The 22,297-nt window shown below is 39.8% G+C and overlaps 1 protein-coding gene and 1 long non-coding RNA gene across 3 annotated transcripts in view; one reads left to right on the forward strand and one right to left on the reverse strand.

Annotated features, from left to right (window-relative positions):
* SLC8A1 (solute carrier family 8 member A1) overlaps positions 1-22,297 on the forward strand; it is a 509,050-nt gene that overhangs the window by 178,947 nt on the left and 307,806 nt on the right. The gene's annotated exons all lie outside the window — the stretch shown is intronic.
* LOC141063461 (uncharacterized) overlaps positions 18,947-22,297 on the reverse strand; it is a 58,468-nt gene continuing 55,117 nt past the window's right edge. Inside the window, exon 4 of the long non-coding RNA XR_012224883.1 lies at positions 18,947-19,082. This is a non-coding gene — a long non-coding RNA (uncharacterized lncRNA). The remainder of the gene's footprint in view (positions 19,083-22,297) is intronic.

The raw sequence follows: 22,297 nt of genomic DNA on the forward strand, positions 1-22,297 counted from the left end.
AGTGATTTTATCCCTTCTTGATCATCAGGGCTATTTACTGTCCACACAGGCAGCATAAAATTGGTAGCTTCAGTGAACATAATGCGCCTACTCATCTGCACAACAAATTCACCGAGCGATCCCGTTATACAAGTTCCAGGAAGGCCGCACGCTGGTATACTGCCATTAAAAGTGCATTTATTACCTGTCATTTCTCATGTGTATTAGGGCTTGTGCAGACGACTGTGGCCGATTATGCTAATCACACTCTGATCAGCGTCTAATCAAAGTGTGATAAGAGTGTGATCCATCTTCTCTATTCTGTCAGTCCATGAAAATCGGATGTCATCCATGTGCGGTCAGATTTTTTCCACGACTGTGATCCAAATATCAGATGTAGATCATGCATGCTGCAGTTTTTCCCTCGTACAGATTCGGTCCGAAGAAAAATCTGGCATGTGCCCGGCCCCATACAATAACATGTTTTGTCGGATAGGACTCGGACTGAAAATATGGTCGTCTGCACGAGCCCTGAAAGTGATCTATCAGCAGATGCATTCTGCTCGAATCTCGACAGGCTCCCTAATGACAGTGGTTGTGAAATAAGCATCCGAGCACCGGACGAGGAGCAGAAACAGACAGAAGGGTCCTCTGGGCGGCTTTCTTCAGCTTTTTTCCCACCCAGCTTGGGTAGATTGATAGGTCTTCTCTTATACGCTGAATGTAGACCTACTCTGGGAGTCTGCTCTCTGCAGTTTACCCCGTCATTATCAGGGCTGTCCAGCTTTGGATCCAGTACATCGCCTTCAGCAGGGGGCATTTTTTGAATAGAGATTGTTTTCGTTATTCTTGCATTCAGTGACAGTTGTATGAATATTTTTTTTACTGAAGTCTTCTCTGTAGAACAAAGCAGCACATTGTGCAGATGCCTACAGTGCGGCTACTGGCGGGCACATGGCTTCGATATCCATCATCCTCTGGCATCTTCAGCGACATGTGTCGCATTGCTGTAAATTCTGACTGTAGAATAAGTGATGCAGTCAGGTAGTACAGCAATATATAAATTTCTCATTGCCAGATCAAACTATGACTATGTCCCTATGGCAACCATTATCTTATAGCTTTTCTTGCAAAAGGAAACATACTCAAAGTCCAGGTCTAAAGAGTATACTGTGACAAATATTGCGCTGCCCCCTCATTCCCACCTTCATTCTGCCTACCTCGCTAATGACTGACCACTGCCGTCACTTTGTGCGGAGTGGGTGAGGAGGGACGGGGGCAGCAATCGCATTCTTACAGCCGATCGTGTTTATGATTGCACTGTTTTATGTAATTATTAGACAAAGCACAAGACCACGATGGATAATGATGTGTGTACGAGTAGTAAATTATACCCTGCACATCACATATGCAGCACAAAGTGCCTTCTGCCCCTGTGGCAGGAAATATTCCGCAGCACCGCCACAGCAAGACAGTGATGGTTTTCGGTTATCGGTCCCTTAGTTGTCATAGTCAATTGCACCATCTTTTTGTCCCACCATTAGCTTGACATGAGTAGTTTACTCGCTCTGTGATCCCTCCAATATCTAAGGTATGTCCACTGCATGTTCCACCTATGCCATCTATATAAACACGGTTAATTGAAGCAGGGCTACAGTGGCATGAAAAAGTTTGTGCACCCCTGGTCAAAATTAGTGTTATTCTAAATAGTTAAGCATATTGAAGGTAAAATGATCGCTAAAAGGCCTAAAGTTAAAGATGACACATTTCCATTATATTTTAGGCAGAAATTTTTTTTTTTTTAATTTTTTTTTACATTTTAAAAATTACAAAAAGAAAAATGGGCCAATGCAACATTTCAGGCACCCTGCATGGTTAGTATCTAAAGTACCAAAAGATCCCCTACTAATGGGAAGCGAGTAATAGCACAACTCAGAAAACAGTATATATCATCAAATACCCTATCTAAACTATTAAGTAAGAATTAGGGACCAGAAGAGTTTTAGCAAAAAGAAGGTAAATTTTATTACACAATAATTAAAAACAGCAACAGAACATCAATGCTAAAGCAGGCAGTGGTAGAAATAGACACTGAGTGACATCTAGAATAAATAAGTCAAAGTAGATAAAATGATAGTGAAGAGTTATTACTCCCTCACAGTATTCAATAATAAGTCACATCCATTTAATACAAATAAACTGAGGGTTAAGAATAAATACAAATGTCAATTGCCACAGCATTTGCTGGCGGGAATTAACCCGCTGTAGCAATTGACATTTGTATTTTTTCTTAACCCTTGCCACATTATGGCAGGCGGTAGATTGCAGCATTGGTTATCATTCTAGATTGAGGTCTCAGTTTTTGCAATTGCCTAGGTGATTAGCGCAGCATTTTGAAACCGATTTTTTGTGCGGTGTAAACTGCTTATTATGCAGTAATGGACTTGCTGTTTGCTTTAGCTGAGATAACCAGTATTTAATGTGAGTGTATTAAAACTTTTTGGCAAAAGAAATATTTTCTATTATCTGCACTATATTAATACGTCAGAGTGATTAATGTAGCACCCTAGAGTTTATTTGTATTAAATGGATGTGACTTATTATTGAATACTGTGAGGGAGTAATAACTCTTCACTATCATTTTATCTACTTTGACTTATTTATTCTAGATGTCACTCAGTGTCTATTTCTACCACTGCCTGCTTTAGCATTGATGTTCTGTTGCTGTTTTTAATTATTGTGTAATAAAATTTACCTTCTTTTTGCTAAAACTCTTCTGGTCCCTAATTCTTACTTAATAGTTTAGATAGGGTATTTGATGATATATATGGTTAGTATCTAGTAGTGCCCCCTTTTGAACGTATCAGCTTGTAAACACTTTTTGTAGCCAGACAAGAGTCTTTCAGTTCTTGTTTGAGGGATTTTCATCCATTCTTCCTTGGAAAATTCTTCCAGTTCTGTGAGATTCCTAGGTCGTCTTGCATGCACAGCTATTTTGAGGTCTAGCCATAGATTTTCAATGAGGTTCAGATCAGCGGACTGTGAGGGCCATTGTAAAACCTTCAGCTTGCATCTTTTGAGGTCATCTATTGTGCATTTTGATGTGTGTTTAGGATCATTATCCATTTGTACATGCCATCCTCTTTTCATCTTCAGCTTTTTTACATTTATGCTGCTATGTTTACATCAAGAATTTGTTGAAATTTCATTAAATCCATTCTTCCCTCTACTCATGACATGTTCCCTGTGCTATTACCTGCAACACAACCCCAAAGCATGATTGATCCACCCCCATGGTTAATGGTTGCCAAGATGTTCTTTTTCAGAAATTCTGTGCCTTTTTTTTCTCCACACTTCCCTTTTATCATTGTGGCCAAAGAATTCTATTATAACCTCATCGATCCAGAGGACTTGTTTCCAAAATGCTTCAGGTTTGTTTAGATGTTCTTTTGCATACTTCTGGCACAGAATTTTAACGTGAAGACGCAGTAGAGGTTTTCTTCTGATGACTCCTCCTTGAAGGCCATATTTGTGCAGGTGTCTCTGAACAGTTGTACCCGAACTCCAGAGTCTGCTAAATCTTTCTGAAGGTCTTTTGCAGTCAAACGGGGAATCTGATTTGCCTCTCTAGCAATCCTATAAGCAGCTGTCACTGAAATTTTGCTTGGTCTTCCAGACTTTATCTTGATCTCCTCTGTTCCTGCTAACTGCCATTTCTTAATTACATTTCAACCTAGGAAAGGGCAACTTGAAAATGCTGTGCTATGTTCTTCTAGCCTTCTCCTGCTTTGTGGGCCTCCACCATTTTCATTTTCACACTGTTAAGCAGCTGCTTAGAAGAACCCATGGCTGCTGTTTTTTGGCACAAGATTAGAGGAGGCTGGGTTTTTATGAAGCTGGGAAATTTTCATCACCTGACCTTTCCTAACAATGGTAGTGAACAAGCCATAACCCTAACAGGCTAGTAGGTCAGCCCATTTTCCTTTTTGTAATTTTTAAATGTAAAAAAGAACCTTGTATTTTTTTTTTTTGCTTAAAATACCAAGGAAATGTGTCTTCTTTAACTTCAGGCCTTTTAGAGATAATTTCATCTTCAGCTTGCTTAACTGTTCACTATAATAGTAATTTTGAACAGGGGTTCCCAAACTTTTACATGCCACCGTATAAAGTTCTATTATCTCAAGCTGCATTGAATGTTACTGGTCTGTTTCCTATTGAGGATGATAGCTTCTGTGTGATCAGCTATGTACTGTATATGTTATTTTTATCTGCCTCTGATGATAATGAGACTGCTAAAAAAAAATCATCCATACAGGACTGGAAGCATAAATCTAAAATAGCACCAGTGGCTATTCTGAAAATTGCAAAATTTCTAAATTTTTATTTTTAATACAGATTGTGATTTAACAAAAAAACATTTAAAAATAAATTTCACACAAAAACCTGATTTAAGCAATAAGTCATTTCATTGTCAAGTGAAATCCATCTCTAGCAGTAACGATGAGGAGGCGGATTACAAGAAGTGAGGGCTAATTGGTGATGATCTCTCTGCTCTGATATCCTGACTGTCAAACTGCATAGAGGTATAACAGAGAGGCAGGTTTTCAGTGCAAGAAATGCAATGGACAATGGCAGGCACAACGCAAACTGGGAACTGAAGGAACGGAAGTGTCGGCACCTATAGTACTGGTAGAATATGTCTGATACAAGACTTTTATTCTACAGATTTTGTGGAAAAGAACATGTATTCTTCAAGTTTTACTTTGACTCCATTAGACAACACACTCTTAAGTATGCTTCTATTATTATACTTTGTATTGTGTGTTATCAGAGTAGAGTGAATGAAGTCACTGGTGTGTTTGGTGCTTATTATTTTAATAGCACCCGTGAAGTTTGTCTTCCTGTAGTTACATGAAAGTCAATGATGCAGAGCAATGTAGCAAAAGGAATATTTTCTGCTGTGACCGATAATGTTAATTTATTAAGAATCGGCAGCTTTTCTAATGAAATCAGGAACCAATCAACTGCTGCGCGGCCCTCCGCGATTATCATGGCACATCTGAACAGTAAGAGACCCGCTAATTTAATTTTTTTTCTCTAATACGTCTGTAACAGCTCTAGTTGGTGCATGCACGTTATCATGCTCTACTTCTCTGGCTTTAATACAAGTAAGAAGAGAAATTTCTAAAGACGAAATGTACAAAGAAATTACTATAAGTTGCATTTTAGATAATCTTGACTCCAGTTTCAGCAGGCTGCATCTTTATCAGTTGTTATCAGTAGGACAGTATTGTAGAGCAGAGGATGTAAAAATATTGGCGCAATGCCAAGACCTCAAGTGTTCTGCTCTCATAAGAAATCCAGGGGTCAGAAATGGGATATCTAAATGGTTTTCCATGGCGGGCAACATTTCTGCAAGTGTTTATGAATGAATATTAAATAAATAAAAATAAATCTTTATTTTTATATAGCGCTAACATTTTCCGCAGCGCTTTACAATTTGCACATATTATCATCACTGTCCCTGATGGGGCTCACAATCTAAATTCCCTATCAGTATGTCTTTAGAATGTGGGAGGAAACCAGAGTACCCGGAGGAAACCCACGCAAACACGGGGAGAACATACAAACTCCTTGCAGATGTTGTCCTTGAACCCAGGACCCCAGCGCTGCAAGGCTGCAGTGCTAACCACAGAGCCACCGTGCCGCCCTTACATATCTATAGTCTATCTAACCTGTATGGGCTCGATCCTTTGTTACTGTAGGAAATAGGCAACCGCAGGGGGGTCAGTTAGTAATTTATTTCCCTTTCCGCATTAATAAAGCATGAATGATCGCCTGATGGGAGAGCCATGAGGAGTAGCTGTTGGCCGATCGAAAAATAGGCTAAGAGCTATATTAAGTGTATGAGCGTCTTTACGTTTAATCACAATGGCCGTGATTCATCAAAGTAATTTCGCCAGAATTCTGGTGTGAGTTGTTTTGAAAAAGTCTCAAAATGTTGGTGCAACCCGGAATTACAAAACTTTTGGTGCTTTCTTGCCAGTTTTTCCTAACTCTGTGAAAATGAGCAGAACTTGGTCAGGACAGGGACGTGGGACGTTACTCCATAGCCCATCTAATTCATGATGAGCTATGACATTCCCCACCCCAGAAGTCTTACTACACTCAGAAACTTGAGTAAGATTTCTGGTGAGGTGCACACCATTCGTCAGACACACTAGATTCATGAAGAGACGTGCACCTCTTCATGAATCAGGAGTGTTTTACTCAGCCACACCCCTTCATCAAGACAGGCAACAAAATCTGTGGTCTTGATGAATCGGGGCCAAAATGTCTAATGTAGTGGCATAGTGGGGTGGGGGGTTATGGGTGCAGAGGGATCATTGTCTCAGTTGTCAAAGTCTATGGGAGTGTAATATTCCACCTCCCTAATGTTAAATAAGTAGCATCATTTCTTCTTAAGGCATTGCAGTGTGTGTCTAAATGGCACTGACTATGCAGAGTGGAACATTGAAGATGAGCTTGTTATCAGCTGCTACACTCTGCATAGGCAGCAACGGAAATGACAAAAGGTACCCGTGTTATGAGTCAGCATTGTCATCTTGGTCAAAGCCTATGCAGGGTGCAGCAGCTGAAGACACTCATGTCATCTGCTATGCTCTGCATATGTGATGACCCAGATTACATAAGACTAGCAGCTAATAAATGAAGGGAGTATTGAATCACAGTGCCTTTATTCATCACTAACAGCTGCCTTTATGATTTTACACTTCATCTAACCCTAACTAGGGTTAGGTTTAGGGATAGGGTTAGGGCTAGTGTTAAGTATTGGGGATAGTGTTAAGTTTAGGGCTAGTGTTAGGTTTAGGGCTAGTGTAACATTTAGGGCTACATTAAAAGAAAACTAATAAATAAAACTAGATGCAGAAAAATAAAACAAGCTATAACTATAAGAAATATTTTCTTAAAATGCAGGACATTTGTTTAAGGGATAAAGGGTTCAGTATTAGACTGGAGGAAGGGACTAAAGAGTAAGGGAGAATAAATACTTGCCTTTCCTTAGTCACTGACATCCCATTCTTCGCCTCTGATAGGTGTTATAAAATATAATTAATTACTGGCACCATCGTGCTGGTCTGATGGGTCATCATAACTTAGCCTATGATTCGATTCGATTGGAATGGGAATTATGAAGGAGGAACTTCTGCATCCTGCTGGGTCAACTTTTGGCATTGACTCAAAAATCTGCTATCAAAACTGCATGTATGATTGCTTTTGATGCAGTTTTTGAGCCAAAGCCAGAAGTGGATCAATGAAGAATGGAGAAGTAAAAGTCCTTCACTTATAGTTCTCAGTCCTTTTGAACATCGTTTTAGAATTTATTTATACTTTAGGCAGGAATAGACTTATTTTGGTGATGGTGACACCAGGACATGACATGCATTTATTATCAGTACCCACAGTTTATACATTTTCTCCTGACTTATTTATATATACGGTACGTTATCATTTTTTTAATGTGGTCCATGGGGCGCCCATCACAGGATCAATACTACATAAAGTCACCTAATCTAAGCTTTAGACTTTCTCCAACCTGTAATTAACCACCCAAGTTTTTTGTGCTTTTGCCAAGGTCTAGCGGTAAGGAAAGCAAGAGCTGTCAGTCTCAAGAAGAGAAACTCCCACATTACTAGATTACAGTGAACAAGCAGGTCCTGCTAATGGGTATAAGCGCAGCGTGAGGTACAAGATTTGGCCCAGCAGGCATTGTTCTACCTGTCACTATATTTTGATCCTCTCATCGCCCGCTATATACCGTATTTATTGCCTCTCGTCACCACCATATTTACATGTTTCTGTATCTCTCTAGTCTTATCCACGCTCACTATCCTCCTACACATAATGCATATAGGTGGTAGCAATTATTGCTTTGTATTACCATGTACTTTACATTAAGATAGTGTGGATGGCAGGTTGTCATCATGCAATCTAATGACTTCTTATCTGTAGGCCTACTGATTTAATTAAAGGTTGTCTGTCAAAGAAGTTCCCAATCCATAATGTATGAATAATCAAGGGCAATAATCAAGTCGATGTGCGGTCTGTAATTTCTGATGGACAGTGGCCTGAAAACAGATGCAAATAAGAGATTACATATACCAAGAAGGAAAACACTTTCAAGAGACAATCATGATCTCTGGCTCTCGGCAAATATTTTTTCTTCTATAAAGAGAAAGGTAGCTTTATTAAGTGGGTTTTTATATTTATAGGCTACAAGTGTCCTACATATGTATATGAAGATGAATACGGCATCGCTAGTCTTGGAGTAGAAGAAGGAATTCACATAAAGAAAATAATGTTCAGTCTCTTAGGTTCTAATGATAAGTCTTCCTATTAATAGAAAGTTGTATGTTCTTGAAGATGCGAACATTGAGGCCACCTATATAAAAGACTGGGATGTCTGACAGAACATTGACTTTCCTGTCTTCAGTGTGATGAACGATGCTCCTGATAATGTTATGTTGAAAATTTATGTAAAATGTGGTGATGGGTTTGGTAGAATAAGATGTCGTTTAGGACTGAATGTTGAGGCTTCGTATATACTAAAATGCTATACTGGGTCAATTAATTTTCATTATATGGGAGGAATGCATGTGATTCCTGAAAAATAAAAGTTGCATGTTTTGGTAAGATAGGGTAAGGAACCTTACAGAAGAACGTGAACTTTATTATCAGGACATTCTTACTGCCTTCAAAATGGTATGTCGCCTTGTATGTCTGTTTAAGTCAACAGACCATAGATCACCATAATGCCAGGGCTGTGGAGTCAGAGTCGGAGCCCATTTTGGTGGAGTCAGAGTCCGTGTCATGGAAATTGAGGAGTCGGAGTCAGAGGTTTGGCTCACCGACTCCACAGCCCTGCATAATACTATGTGGTAATCTATATTTGGTCCAGGGCACTAGAAGTTACATCTATAAAAGACACAAAGGAGGTTGGACAAGAGAAATTAATTATGTTTAAGAAAAGCTCAAACTGGTTAAAAAAAACAATAAAAGATATATTACTTTACTGATCCCTCAACTCTCATTCAAGTGCTTGACCGGTCCCCATTTGTTTCTACTCCCTGGTGTCATCGGGAGATATCACAAATTCCTAGTTATTTACTGGCCACAGCAGTGGTCCTCTTCAATCGGTGATTGGCAAAGCAGGCATTTCCATTCATTTCCTTTGTGTCGTGATGGGACCAGCAATTAGAAACCAGTGTCTACCTGTTAAGTGTTAGAACAGGAGCTGTGGGGGCGTGGCCTGGAGCTCTCTGATGTGAGAAGCAGGAAGTGGGAGCTCCTGTGAGGAATCCTTCAATTCGACTATTATCTCAACTTCTTCAAACCATCCGGATATACAACCACCAGAATAAGTTTCCTAACATTGAAAGAAGCGTTTTGACACCAGAACCAAGAAAATCGGCCCATCTGAAGATGACATAGTCCTTAAGGCCTGCTCTGCACCTGGGGCTCTGCAGCCTGCCTGCTCAATTTTCAATCATCTCCAGAGACCTGCTTCTACCACACAGCAAGCCTTATAGCCTCAAGGATGGGAACCCACAACCTTCCCAGATCAGGACAAGGACCCAGGACTATCTAAATCATACTGAGGAGCATCTACTTTACAGTCATCAATAGTGGTAAGCAGTGCTGCAGCACTCTCTCCCCCTAAAGCTTCACAGAGACCCGGCCTGTAGACCCCTTCTTAACATTTTATTTTACTAGAGGCGGCTGCCCCTGGTCCCCACCGTGAAAACCGCCAGCTTCAGACCATTAAAAACACCTTAATAACACTGTCACGAACTTCCGCCCGCGGGGATCACAACTGCGACCCTAAAGGAGTCGCGACTGGGATCTTTTGCGGCGAGATAGCAACTGCGACCCCAAACGGAGTCACTACTGGGACCTTTGCCGCAACATCACAACTGCGACCCCAAACGGCGTCACTATTGGGAACTTTGTCGCGAGATCGCAACTACAACCCCAATCGGAGTGACACGTGATCGCATTTGCGACACCAAATAAATAAGAGCTGCTCATATTTGTACTGTTGCAGGGTCGCAGTCACGACGCCAAGTAAATAAGGACCCCAAATTTGCAGTCTTATTCCTGGAAACATCATTGTAAGAGTGACGCTGGGAATTAAACTTTTATTATTGTTAAAGAGCCTACTCATATATAAAATGAGCATCATCAAAACCAAAGGGAAACTCCCTCAAGACTTAAATAAACCCTTCATTCACAATAAACCTGGAAAAACATGCTCTCAAAGTTACTTCAAAACGGAACACGTTAAATTCACCACTCCAGAGAAATCCAGGTCTAGGTCACTGAATAGGATGGATAATCGTCTTTCGGACCACTATGACAAAGCTAACACCAGATCTTCAAAAGTTGAAATAACATCCGGTGAAATGGATACCTCCCGCAATGACAAAAGGAGAAACCCTGGTGATATGAGTGAAAGATATAATACATTAGTCGAATCTTCGGAAGAAGAGGAGGAATATACAGACATCTCACCCAACCTAAGCCCTGAAAAGACTGTAACAAAGAAAGGGAAAATGGGACCTAACTACGAAGAAAATTTCCCACCACTTGGGGCAACAAAATCGGACCCAATTTCAGCGTCAGGAATTTCAGAAGCCTGTATGGAGACGATAAGACGGATCTCTGCAGAAGTCAGGAAGGACTTACAAGCAAACCTGGAAGAAATAAAAAGCACTTTGGAAGCAAACTACAATAAATTCAAAAGGGAAATTCATAAAAAAATAGACGAACATGAAGACAGACTTTACAAATTAGAAAACAGCGCAAAAAACTCAAACGAAGATATCAGATATCTATCATCTGAAATCCAAAAGCTCAAAATCAAACTGGCGGACCAGGAAAATAGAAGCCGCAGGAATAATATCAAGATCAGGGGTATATCGGAGGACATTACCCAAGAAGCACTCCCAACTCACATCAAAGATATACTGTATTTCGTAAGGCAATACCTACGCTTACGGACTCGGAATTAATCATTGATAGAGCCCACAAGATCCCTAAACCGACAAGAGTCTCTGCTGACCTACCAGGGGACACTATCTTAAGAATACATTTTTACAACACAAAGGAGAAGATACTGCAGTACCTAAAAAAAGAAAAGACTTTTCCGGAACCATATAGAGGTCTAAAAGTGTTCGCAGATCTCTCCAAGGATACTCTTGATGCGAGGAGGTCGTTTAACAACATAACTGCGACCCTCAGAGAAGAAGGTATCCCATACAATTGGGGTTTCCCCCTGAAACTCCTAGTTCGCCATAAAGGGAGAACCATACCGCTATTCTCTGTGGACGATGGGACCGAGTTCATTAAATCTCTAAAAGGACATAAATCATAAAGTAAAGTATAACCTGGTTAAGTTTTTCTATTCTAAATGAAGTTAGGATGGTTTAAAATAATGCAAAGGGATTCTATTCATGGTTTCCCAAACCACATTTCTTTCCCTCCATTACATTCTGGTAACTCGCTATTGAGCGAGATACTACGTGGTGAGCTCTATATGAGAGTTCTTTTAATACTTGAGTTCATGCAGACATTTTTGTTGCTTAGTTAGCAAAGTTAGATTTGTTGTTATACTGTTATATTGGTTATTCATCTGCTAATATTTACAATGAGCATAAAAATATCAACTTATAATGTTCGTGGCTTGAATAGCCCTGGTAAACGGTTTTCTATCTGGAAAGAAATTGAGAAATTACGCTGACATAATTTGTGTTCAGGAAACCAAATTTTTGCAGGGTAATCACCCCTACTTCTCTCATCCCAAATTTCCACACACTTTCGAATCAAATAATGTAAAGAAGAAGGCAGGGGTGATCACACTTATCAAAAATACGGTATCATTCGAGTTTTTGGAAGAACACACAGATACAAATGGAAGGTTTCACATACTAATCGGTAAAATTAATGGACAGATATATACACTAACCAATATATATGCTCCAAACCGTAAACAAACAAGCTTCCTAAATAAACTAATAAGAAAAGTCAACAAAGTCAGACAGGGAGAATTACTGATGATGGGAGATTTCAACTCTGTCCCAGACAGCTCCATAGATTCTTCTTCTAAGACCAGAGATTGCACTGAAAATCTGAACCAATGGTTATTTAGGAATGAGTTGTTTGATGTTTTTAGGTGCCTTAACACCACTTCCAGGGAATACAGCCATTACTCAGATGTTCACCAAACAGCGTCGAGGATAGATCTTTTGGTAACAGACGTTTTCTCCCTCCCAAAGTTTCAAAAGGTAAGTATTGGAAACCGGAGTCTCTCTGATCATTCTCCGGTAATAGGAGACTTTCTAACAGGCCCTCCCCATAAGAACATCTGCTTATGGAAATGTAATACTAACATACTATTTGACCCAACCAACAAAGTTAAAATCGAAAAAGCCATCAAAGACTATTTCAACGAGAATGATTCAGTATCGACCAACCCAGCCATCAGATGGTGTGCCCATAAGGCTGTGTTGCGGGGCATACTCATCGAAATAGCAGCAAAAATAAAAAAGGAAAACAATGCTAAAATAAAACTGATTCAAACAGAAATAAATAATAAAGAAAAAATACAAACAAATGCTAGTAAACCATTAATCCATGTCCAAATGGAACTGCTCAAATTAAGGAAAGATCTAAAAGCTTTAATATACTCACCGTATGAAGAAGCGATCAAAGCATCAAAATACAAACATTACGCAGCATTAAACAGACCCACTAGATATATGACAAACAGACTGAGGAAAAAAAGAATCCATAATGGATTAAATAAAATAATTACCTCAAACGGCACTATCCTCTCCCACCCACAAGATATTGTGGAAGAATTTGCTGAACACTATTCAAAATTATATAATATTGCAAAAAACTCTCTACCCCCACCAACAATTACTAAAGAGGTCGAAAACTACTTGTCATCAATAAAATTACCTACCATGACTCCAGACGACCTAGACTTTATGACATCCCCATTTACTTCGCAAGAAGTACAAGACACCATCAGAAAGTTGGCTTTGATTAAATCCCCAGGACCTGATGGATTTGGCAATTCATATTATAAAACGTTTCAAGAACTACTGTCCCCACACCTCTCTGACTTATTTAACTGGGTATCAAAAAAAGAAAGCTTCCCCCCTGAAATGCTAGAGGCAACGATTTCCCTAATCCCCAAGCCGAAGGGCGATCCAAGCAATATTACAAATTATAGACCCATATCGTTAATGAACACGGACACAAAGTTGTACTCAAAATTTCTGGCCAACAGGCTGAGTATAATCTTACCTTCACTAATAAAAAATGACCAAATGGGCTTTGTAAAGGGCCGTCAGACGTGTGATGCAACCAGAAGGATAATCAATTCTATCAAACTAATCAACCAAGCCAAAACACCGGCAGTATTTATATCCATAGACGCAGAAAAGGCTTTTGACCGCCTTGACTGGTCCTTTCTAAAACATACCTTGTATAAATTCGGTCTAAATCAAAATTTAATAAACACTATCTTGGCCCTTTACACTAACCCCACTGCAAGAGTCTTTTCCAATAACCATTTATCCAAAGCCTTTAGAATTTCAAATGGGACTAGACAGGGTTGTCCCTTATCCCCCCTACTATTTAATTTGGCCCTCGAACCACTAGCAGAGCATTTTAGGCAGAATCAAAATATCAAAGGACTAGTCACCCCCAACAGACATCATAAATTAAACCTATTTGCAGATGACATTATACTTACCCTTACGGATCCGACGTCATCCACTCCCGAAGCTTTTAAGGAACTGAAATTTTTTTCCATTCTATCAAATTTCAAAATAAATGAAAACAAGTCGAACATTTTACCCTTTAATTTAAATAATCATCAGATAAACTCTATAAAAAGCATGTCATCCCTCAATTGGTCCACAAATGATATTACATACTTGGGAATTAAATAATAACATACCAGACTTAATCAAAGCTAATTTAACAAACTTAACAGAAGTAATTAAAAAGGACTGTATTATATATGGCGACAAGGACTTGTCTTGGTGGCGCAAGAACTTCACGGTCAAAACCTATATACTACCAAAAATAATCTACGTCTTAAGGTGTATTCCTCTACCAATCTCGACCTCTTACCTCACGAATCTGCAATCCTTGATAAACTCATTTATATGGAGTGGTAAAAAACCGAGGTCAGCATCTTCAAATTTATATAATAAAAAGAATAATGGTGGTATGGGAATACCAAATCTTTCTGCCCATTTTCACACTTTATTAATAAAAAGCAGTTTCTATTGGCTGTCTACTTCGGACCCACCAGCTTGGCTGGATCTGGAAAATAAAATAAATAAAGGCATTAAACTAAAAAATATTATATATAAAGTTATCACCCGTAAATTCCCAAGCTCGACAACCCATCCTATCTTCCAGGCGATCTCTCTGGCCTGGAAAAAATTGTCCACCCCTAAAAGAGGGACTTATAAAATAAACATCCTCAAAAAATTATCTCTTGTATTAATATCTGCTATCATGGGTCACAACCTGAATTGTATCTGGAAAGAACTAGGAGTCAACACTCTAGGGGACATTTATGATGGAAACAAATTCTTAAAATTTGCAAATTTAAAAAATAAACGCAATTGGTCATCAACAATTTTCCTTGAATATCAAATCTTAAAAGATAACATGTCGGCATTCCTCAAACTTAAACCAATTTTTACTGAGACGACTGTCAAAATCCTTAGTAATATAGATCACAAAATCTTCTGGAGTCATAAATTTATCTATGAATGTTTCAATCAAATGTCAACCCCCCAAAAAAGCGCCTTTATGCTAAGATGGGAGAAGGATGCTAGGTCTACGCACTCCCTGGACGAATGGGAAGAAGCTTTCACATTATCATATAACTCAACACTATCTATGCCACTTCAGGAGACCCACTTTAAGGTGGTATCTAGGTGGTATTACACCCCGGTTAGAATGGCACACTTTGGGACATCCAACTCTCCATTGTGTTGGAGAAATTGTGGCAACAGAGGTGACCTCTTCCACATATTCTGGGACTGTCCAATAACCAAATTGCTTTGGCATCAAGCATCCAAGATTATTGGGAAACTGCTAGGTAAACCTTTTATACTCTCCCCCCATTTAGCATTACATTCGTTAAACTCAGATTGCATAGACTCTTCCTTGAAACCTTTAGTCCTACACATTTGTTTAATTATTAAGAACTCGATAGCATATCACTGGAGGGGACATTTCCTCCCAAAGATAGAAGACATCATATCTCTACTGGTTCAACACAGAACATATGAGCTCAAATTTGCTCTTGCACATGACCAATTTAAAAAATTCCACAATAAATGGTCAAGATGGGATCACACATTCCCATCGTCTATCCAATAAGTTACAATTTAGCTGTGTTTTACATTTTTCTGTTGGCGTTATACAAACCATTATGCTCAATGGTACCACATGCTTGCTCACTGTTTACTGTCTTTGTATGTTTTTATCCTATATTCCGCCTTCCTTCCCCTTCCTTGTCCTACCCTCCCCTCCCCTCCCCCTTCCATTTCCAACTTCTTTCCCTGTTCAAGTCAAAAATAAATTTTTTTGGAAAAGAACAGGAGCTGTGGAAGAATAATTACAATTAAAATTTTGTATAGTAATTTTCTTGACCAGTCAGAGCCTTTTATAAAATATAATTATTATCAACTGAGGAAGCCCTTAAGAAAGAAGACATTTTACACTTATATTCTTTGGTGGCTTAAATTCTTCTTGCCGCATAATATTTTTAGTTGTTATTTTTTTCAGTAAAGTTTCTTATGAAAATAAAATCATTTCTATAGTATAATTCAAAATAATATTGTTCGAATTCTTGTGACTGCTTTTGGAATAGAGTTTTGAGTTGTCTTGTGGACCAGAATATTGAGTTGCATGCAGATGATTGGATTTTGAAGATAAAGGACGGATGTTTGTTTTGTTGGAGTTGATTTTTTATCATCTGATTGGAAAACTAAAATTAGATGATTTATTTTAGTGTATATAATCTTAGCCTTCAGCCAAAACACCACAGTCTATGTTTAAAGATTTTCCAATTTAAGGGCGGGGGGGGGGTTCAGTTGTACAAATATAGAAATGTTTCCATTCATATGAAGATTGTTCAGTACTATACAGTCAAGATGTGTTTGGCTAAAGAGTTTGTCCACGACGAAAAGTTATGTTTTTAATATTAGAAGTGTCCTTCCCATATTAAGAGGTGTTCCACTGCTGGAACCACCAGAGATCAGCTGTGGGTGGGATTGGAGCAGCAGGAAGTGTTGCGGTGCCTCCCAAGGAAAAATGAAGCATCACACAGTTCCTATGATTCCGATTTGTTTTGGGGCCCCCAGAGCGATAGAAGAGGGTCCTCAAAGCTATCATCAGAAAACAACTTATAAGATTTTTGCATTACATGTTTTTTTAAGTTTGGGTTATTGTTTAACATAGTCTTTATTATTACTTAGAGAGAACCTGACACCTGATTCAAGCTGCCCAAACTGTGGACAGCATGTAACAGGCACTGGCTGTAAGATTTCAGCCATGTATGATTGACTCTGAAATGCTGCAGCGTACTATAATAGCCATGGGGGACTGAGATCGCCCTATAGACTAGTAGGACAGATGGGTCCTTGGTGGCTTCTCCCCACCTTGCTGTAACATCTGTATCCTCTCTTTTGGATCCCACCCCGCCCAGAAGATGTAGTATATTCAGACCATGTTCCTGTACAGTCAGACACAGCCCTTACACAGTACATGTGCCTTAACCAAAATTACTACCGACCTATATCAAATTGTGGAACTTAATATTATTCAATTATCTATTAATTAAAATATACTGTGTTCATGGGAAAACCCCTTTAATTAGTTATTTTGCAATTTACACTCTCTACTGTGGATTTTTGAGACTTATAGTTCTTGTCCTGTCAGGAAGAGTTTTCTGCAGTTTCCTTATCAGAGGCAGGGTTACAATGACAGTTAACGCTTCTATATACAGCCGACAACACAGGATCTACCAATCACAATAGGTGACATCACAGCTGACCCTTCACAATGACCTTTGCACACGCTCTTTAGATGCTTGTTCACAAAAGACTGGGGTCTGTTCATTGTGGCTAATGTACATGTGTAGCTTCCTGAAACAGCAAATTAGAGTCTAAAATAGACCCAGTGGCCATTTCATGATTAGTAGTTTTTAATACAGATTGTGATGTAACAAAAAAATATTACCAAAAATGCTTCCAAAAATACATTTAACACAAAACCCTGATTTGAACAGTAGGTCATTTTTTGATGATAGCTTCCTTTAAAATAGTCCCCCCTCTATCATCACAGTATGTCCTAATAGTGTATGTATTCTAAATCAGACACTACATCTAACATGGGGGTAAGGGCAACATGGAATGTAGATAGAAGAGTTTGAAAGAACGTCATAGACCTGAAGGACTCTACGTATGTCTCTATTGTGGGATTACACACACAATATCCATATAGAACTTCGTTAGGAAATCATGGCATCTTACTAAGCCACATGTTTATAAGCTTTAGGCTAGGGTCACACATGCAAGACTCTTCCAAGTGGCGTGCATGTATTGATATGTGGCTGAACACTCCGGTCCCGAGTGCCGACGGCAGTGCCGGGTATTAAGATGCGAGACTCGTCAGTTTCTCGTATGTGTGACCCCGGCATTAGCCACAGCATTTTGTGGAGAAGGAATATAATAGCTTCATCCAGGTATGTTAGTATTGCATTGACCACCTAGTTATACTGGAATAACACCATACACTCTGGGCACCGTGCTATCGATAGACCTTCCGAGGGACACTTAATCATACCTTGTAAGCAAACAGATAGTGTAAGAGGTCATACGGTCCCAGAAATGTGTGCCCTGTGTGGTTGGTCGGTACTAAGTTTTATAATTATTGGCATCGGGAGCAGACGGTTTACCACTTTCAGGTATTTGATCCTCCATAATAGTCACATTAGGTGCAATGTACTTTGAAGTCAATATGTTAAATAATTTAGCTTTATTAATTAGTCTGAAGATTGAAGGGCTGCCTTTGAATAGTCCAGCATCGAATGTTCCGAACATGAAAGATCTGCTATGTATTTATTTCTGAAATACATGGCGCCCTGATACGACTGAAATGGTAAAATGTCACCGCACACGATCAGCAAAATCAGTGCAAAAAGTTATTGGCTACCAGTTTTATCACGGTTTACACCTGTTTGAGGCCATTTGTAATAACCGATTTCCTTCCAGGGTCTTTGTCATGGATGACTCAATCACTAGAGAATTGAAAGCAAAAAAAAATGATAAAAGAAGGCGAGAAATTGGTTTCCTGGAGGTCGAAAATGTTGAGGTATTTGATGGAATTCGCTTGGAAATAGCAGCGTTGAATAATTTAGTAGATAGGGTTACATTTTTCCGTGTTATATTTTCTGCCAGTGACTGGTCGGAAGCTTGATTCTGGTTTCTTCAGATGGTGGCATAACCTTCAGGCTGGATTCTAACTCAATCTTTTTGATGGAGGTTATTAAGTCAAACAAATGAGTGGTTACAACATAGAGGAAAAGTATCACTCTTGACTCTTTATTCTTTTTTTGATTGACTCCTCGTAAAATATTCATGCGAGAATCCAACCCAAAGAGTATCTGTTCTTTCACCCAAAACCTATAGAAAAAGACTGGGTTTGCTTCCTTCATCCTCCACAACTGCTTTTGATACACATATCCATTTAAAACGTCCAGAAACTGACACAATGATCATACTTTGTAACTCCCCATCCACTCTTAGTGAACTGTGCTTCTGCTTCAGCATTCTGCCAGCTCTGTAGGTGCCGGAACTCCCGTTTCCTTACTTCCAAGCGTGCATTGCTGCTGCAGCTTCAGTGTCCCGAAACAGAATACGTCCTCTCTGTTATTGCCCGTATTGTTTGCCAAACAGGATAGCGGGAGCAATTTTCTGCAATTGATCTCGGTCTCTCGGGTGCTAGAGACAGTGGACAGCAAGTTAGAAGGGAGACAGTTGCCAATATAGTGAATTTTCAGCAGTAAAGCAGCATTTTTTTCAATAACATGTTTAGACGTTTGCCCAATTTTCACAATATTTATCATATGAGATCAGGTCGTCTGAAAAAGCAGTGACATACGCTGATCACGTTTCATCATTTAGGTGTTATTTTTGCTTAATGGCAAAATAATGTTTTGATTTGTAGACTTTTTTATTTTGCGTGGCATTTTTGTTTTCTAGAGCGCATAATGATCAAGATATGAATTTTTTAAGGACATTTTCAACACAAAAATCTCAATGTATTGATAAATTGTGCCAAAAGCTGCAATGCCGGCGTAACTTTTGTTTCTTTCCTCTATGCGTTTTTTGAAATGTACCAAAAAATGAGTAACGGTGGCCTAAGAGCAATTCTAGACAACCAAGCGACTGGAATAAAAAGTACATTATGTAAAGTCCGCTATTAAAATTATACAACCACAGTGAAAAAGCACTTTGTAAAGGCAATGCATTGATTCAAATGGGGGGGAAAATAACACACAGCGTACTGAAACATGACCAAACGAGCAATAAATATGTGACCTAAATTAAAAATGGATGGATGTGCATAAAGTTCCATTTTGATCCTTTATTTTCGAGAGATTGCTTTTTTCTTTACAAGAATCACTTTGTATTATTTTGGATACTTTAGTCCTTGTGCCAATGTGAAAGTGATTTAGCACACTGTAAAAAAAAAAAAAACAACAACAAAATGCACACTCAGTCTGCATTGCTGAAAAACTGTCACAGTATTTTATGTTCAGACAATTGAATGTCCTTAGATGACTCCAGAAGAAGAAGCAGCAGCTCAGTATGTATGGAAATCATATACAGCGCATCTTACCGCCTTGACGTCTACTTTGCACAACTCACTTTACATCTTCCTTCTCCAGCCCTATGAATAAGCATGGGAATTGGAAATCATGAAAACTGTGGTAGATAAGTGTACATAGTCAGTTTCAGGCTTCCTGGGAGATTTCCATCTTAGGCCTCTTTCACACATCCGTTTTTCGCCGTCAGGCGCGATCCGGCTATTTTTAGTAAAACCGGATCCGGCGAAATGCAATGCCGGATCCGGTTTTCCTCCATTGACTTGCGTTAGCGCCGGATCGCCATGCGGTTGTTCCGGTTTTGACCGGATCCGGCAATCTGTCTCAATCCGGCGTCTGGAAAAAGACGGTAACTGTAACTTTTTTGTCTCCGGCAAAAAAGCCGGAAGGGCCAGATCCGGCGCTTCTGGCTTTTTCACACAATGAAAGTCTATGAGCGCCGCAATCCGCTGGATCCGTTTTTTTGGTCTGAGCATGCTCAGTAGCCCTGCCCACAGCAAACATATATAAAACCAAGACAGTGGGACCCTCAGCCACAGCCAATATGCCACCCAAGAGAGGAGCCAGCCGCAGGAGAAGGCAGGAGAGTACTGCACCACCAGCACCACCCCAAATGGAGCCAAGGAACCTTGCTGAACAGGCGGAGGGGAGTCCACCAGCAGACGACAGATATTACATCCCCCATTCCTCAAAACTAGGGCCATGGAATATTAATATATTCATTGGCCCTTTGTGTCTCTTTATTCACCAGCAGAAGCCGCCCTATAGAAGCAGCAGCAGCACCAGCAACAGGAACGGAGTCTGCCCAGCAGCAGGACACCACATCTTCTTCTGGGAGCCCTCCCTCGCATCGTCAGCAGTTTAACGGTAAGTTTTTATTTCCAAAATCCATCATCTCTGGAATATATGTCTATTCATTGGCTTTTTTTTCAAAACTGGAATCACAAGCTGAAGAGGATCTCCCAGAAGAAGAACTAAGGGGTGAACAGATACCTGGAGTGGGCTCGCAATTGGTAAGTTTCCTGCATCAATAGGAGAAACACAACATCACACTACACACGACACATAGAAAACAATTTAGTGCAGGCATCACACAGCAAACAACAGATATGCCTACACCCAAGCACATAACTTATTTTTTTTTCTTTTCTAGTCTTCCCAATCTGGTGCTCGGCGAAGAGGTCCTCGCAGTGCCTCCCAGGGTCGTTGGCGTCAGCGACGCAGTGGTCACCATCGTGTAAGTATAATATTTTTGTTAGGTTTTTTTCCCTTTTTTTTACATTTGTTAAGCTTGGAGGCTAATTTTATTTTTTTTCTCTTTTTCTTTAACAGGCTTCACAGCGTGCTCCCGACTCTGACGGTGAGGAGGGGGGGATTGACATGGACCTCCTCATCAATCTGGTCAGAGAAAGGGAGCTGCTATGGAATATGGGGGACCGCCGCCATGCTGATCTTATTGTGACCCGACTGCTCTGGGAGGAAATCTGTTCGCTCCTTGTGGACCGTTGGGAGGACCTTGATGCTCGGGCCCAGATTCAAGAGCGTAAGGCTGGTTTCACACTTGCGTTTTTTTGCACTGCTTTTTAGCCCAAAAAACGCATGCTTTTTTTTGCTATATTTTACATGGGGTACGCTTATGTGCGCATACACATGCGTTTGTACATGCGCACGCAATGCGTTTTTTTAACAGCAAAACCCCCATTGTACTCTATGGGTGCGCATTGTAATGCGCACGTATGCGCAAAAAAAGCATGCTTTTTAAAAAAAAAACGTACCAAAACCCGCAAAAATGCATACAAATGCATGATGCGTTTTTTCCATGAGTTTGTGTGCGCAAAAAACGCGCAGCAAAAAAACGCAAGTGTGAAAGTAGCCTAAGTATATACAGTTCCGGTTGCTTGATGAAAAGCAGTGTTTCCCCAACTCCAGTCCTCGTGGTCCCCACGGGTCATGTTTTCAGGATTTCCTTTTGAGCAACACTATGGAAATCCTGAAAACATGACCCATGGGGACCACGAGGACTGGAGTTTGTGAAACACTGATGTTGTATACTAACCACTTTGTGCTTTCTCGTTTCGGGGAGAGAATTGTGAAGCGGTGGCGATCTGTGAGGGATCGTTTCAAAAAGGAGTTCAACAAAGAAATGCGGGCCCCGAGTGGATCTGGAGGACGCAGGAGCAAGTACAAGTACGCACGAGCCCTGTCGTTCCTCCGGGAAAACAATGGTCACTAGAAGGTAAATATTACACACCCCACGTAAAAAAATAATGTTTACATGTCTAAATTTTTTTTTCAGCCAGGGCCATGCCATGTTACTATATTAATTGT

Source organism: Dendrobates tinctorius, unplaced genomic scaffold, assembly GCF_039654945.1.
Source record: "Dendrobates tinctorius isolate UK_male_01 unplaced genomic scaffold, ASM3965494v1 ptg000250l, whole genome shotgun sequence".
Lineage (NCBI taxonomy): Eukaryota > Metazoa > Chordata > Amphibia > Anura > Dendrobatidae > Dendrobates > Dendrobates tinctorius.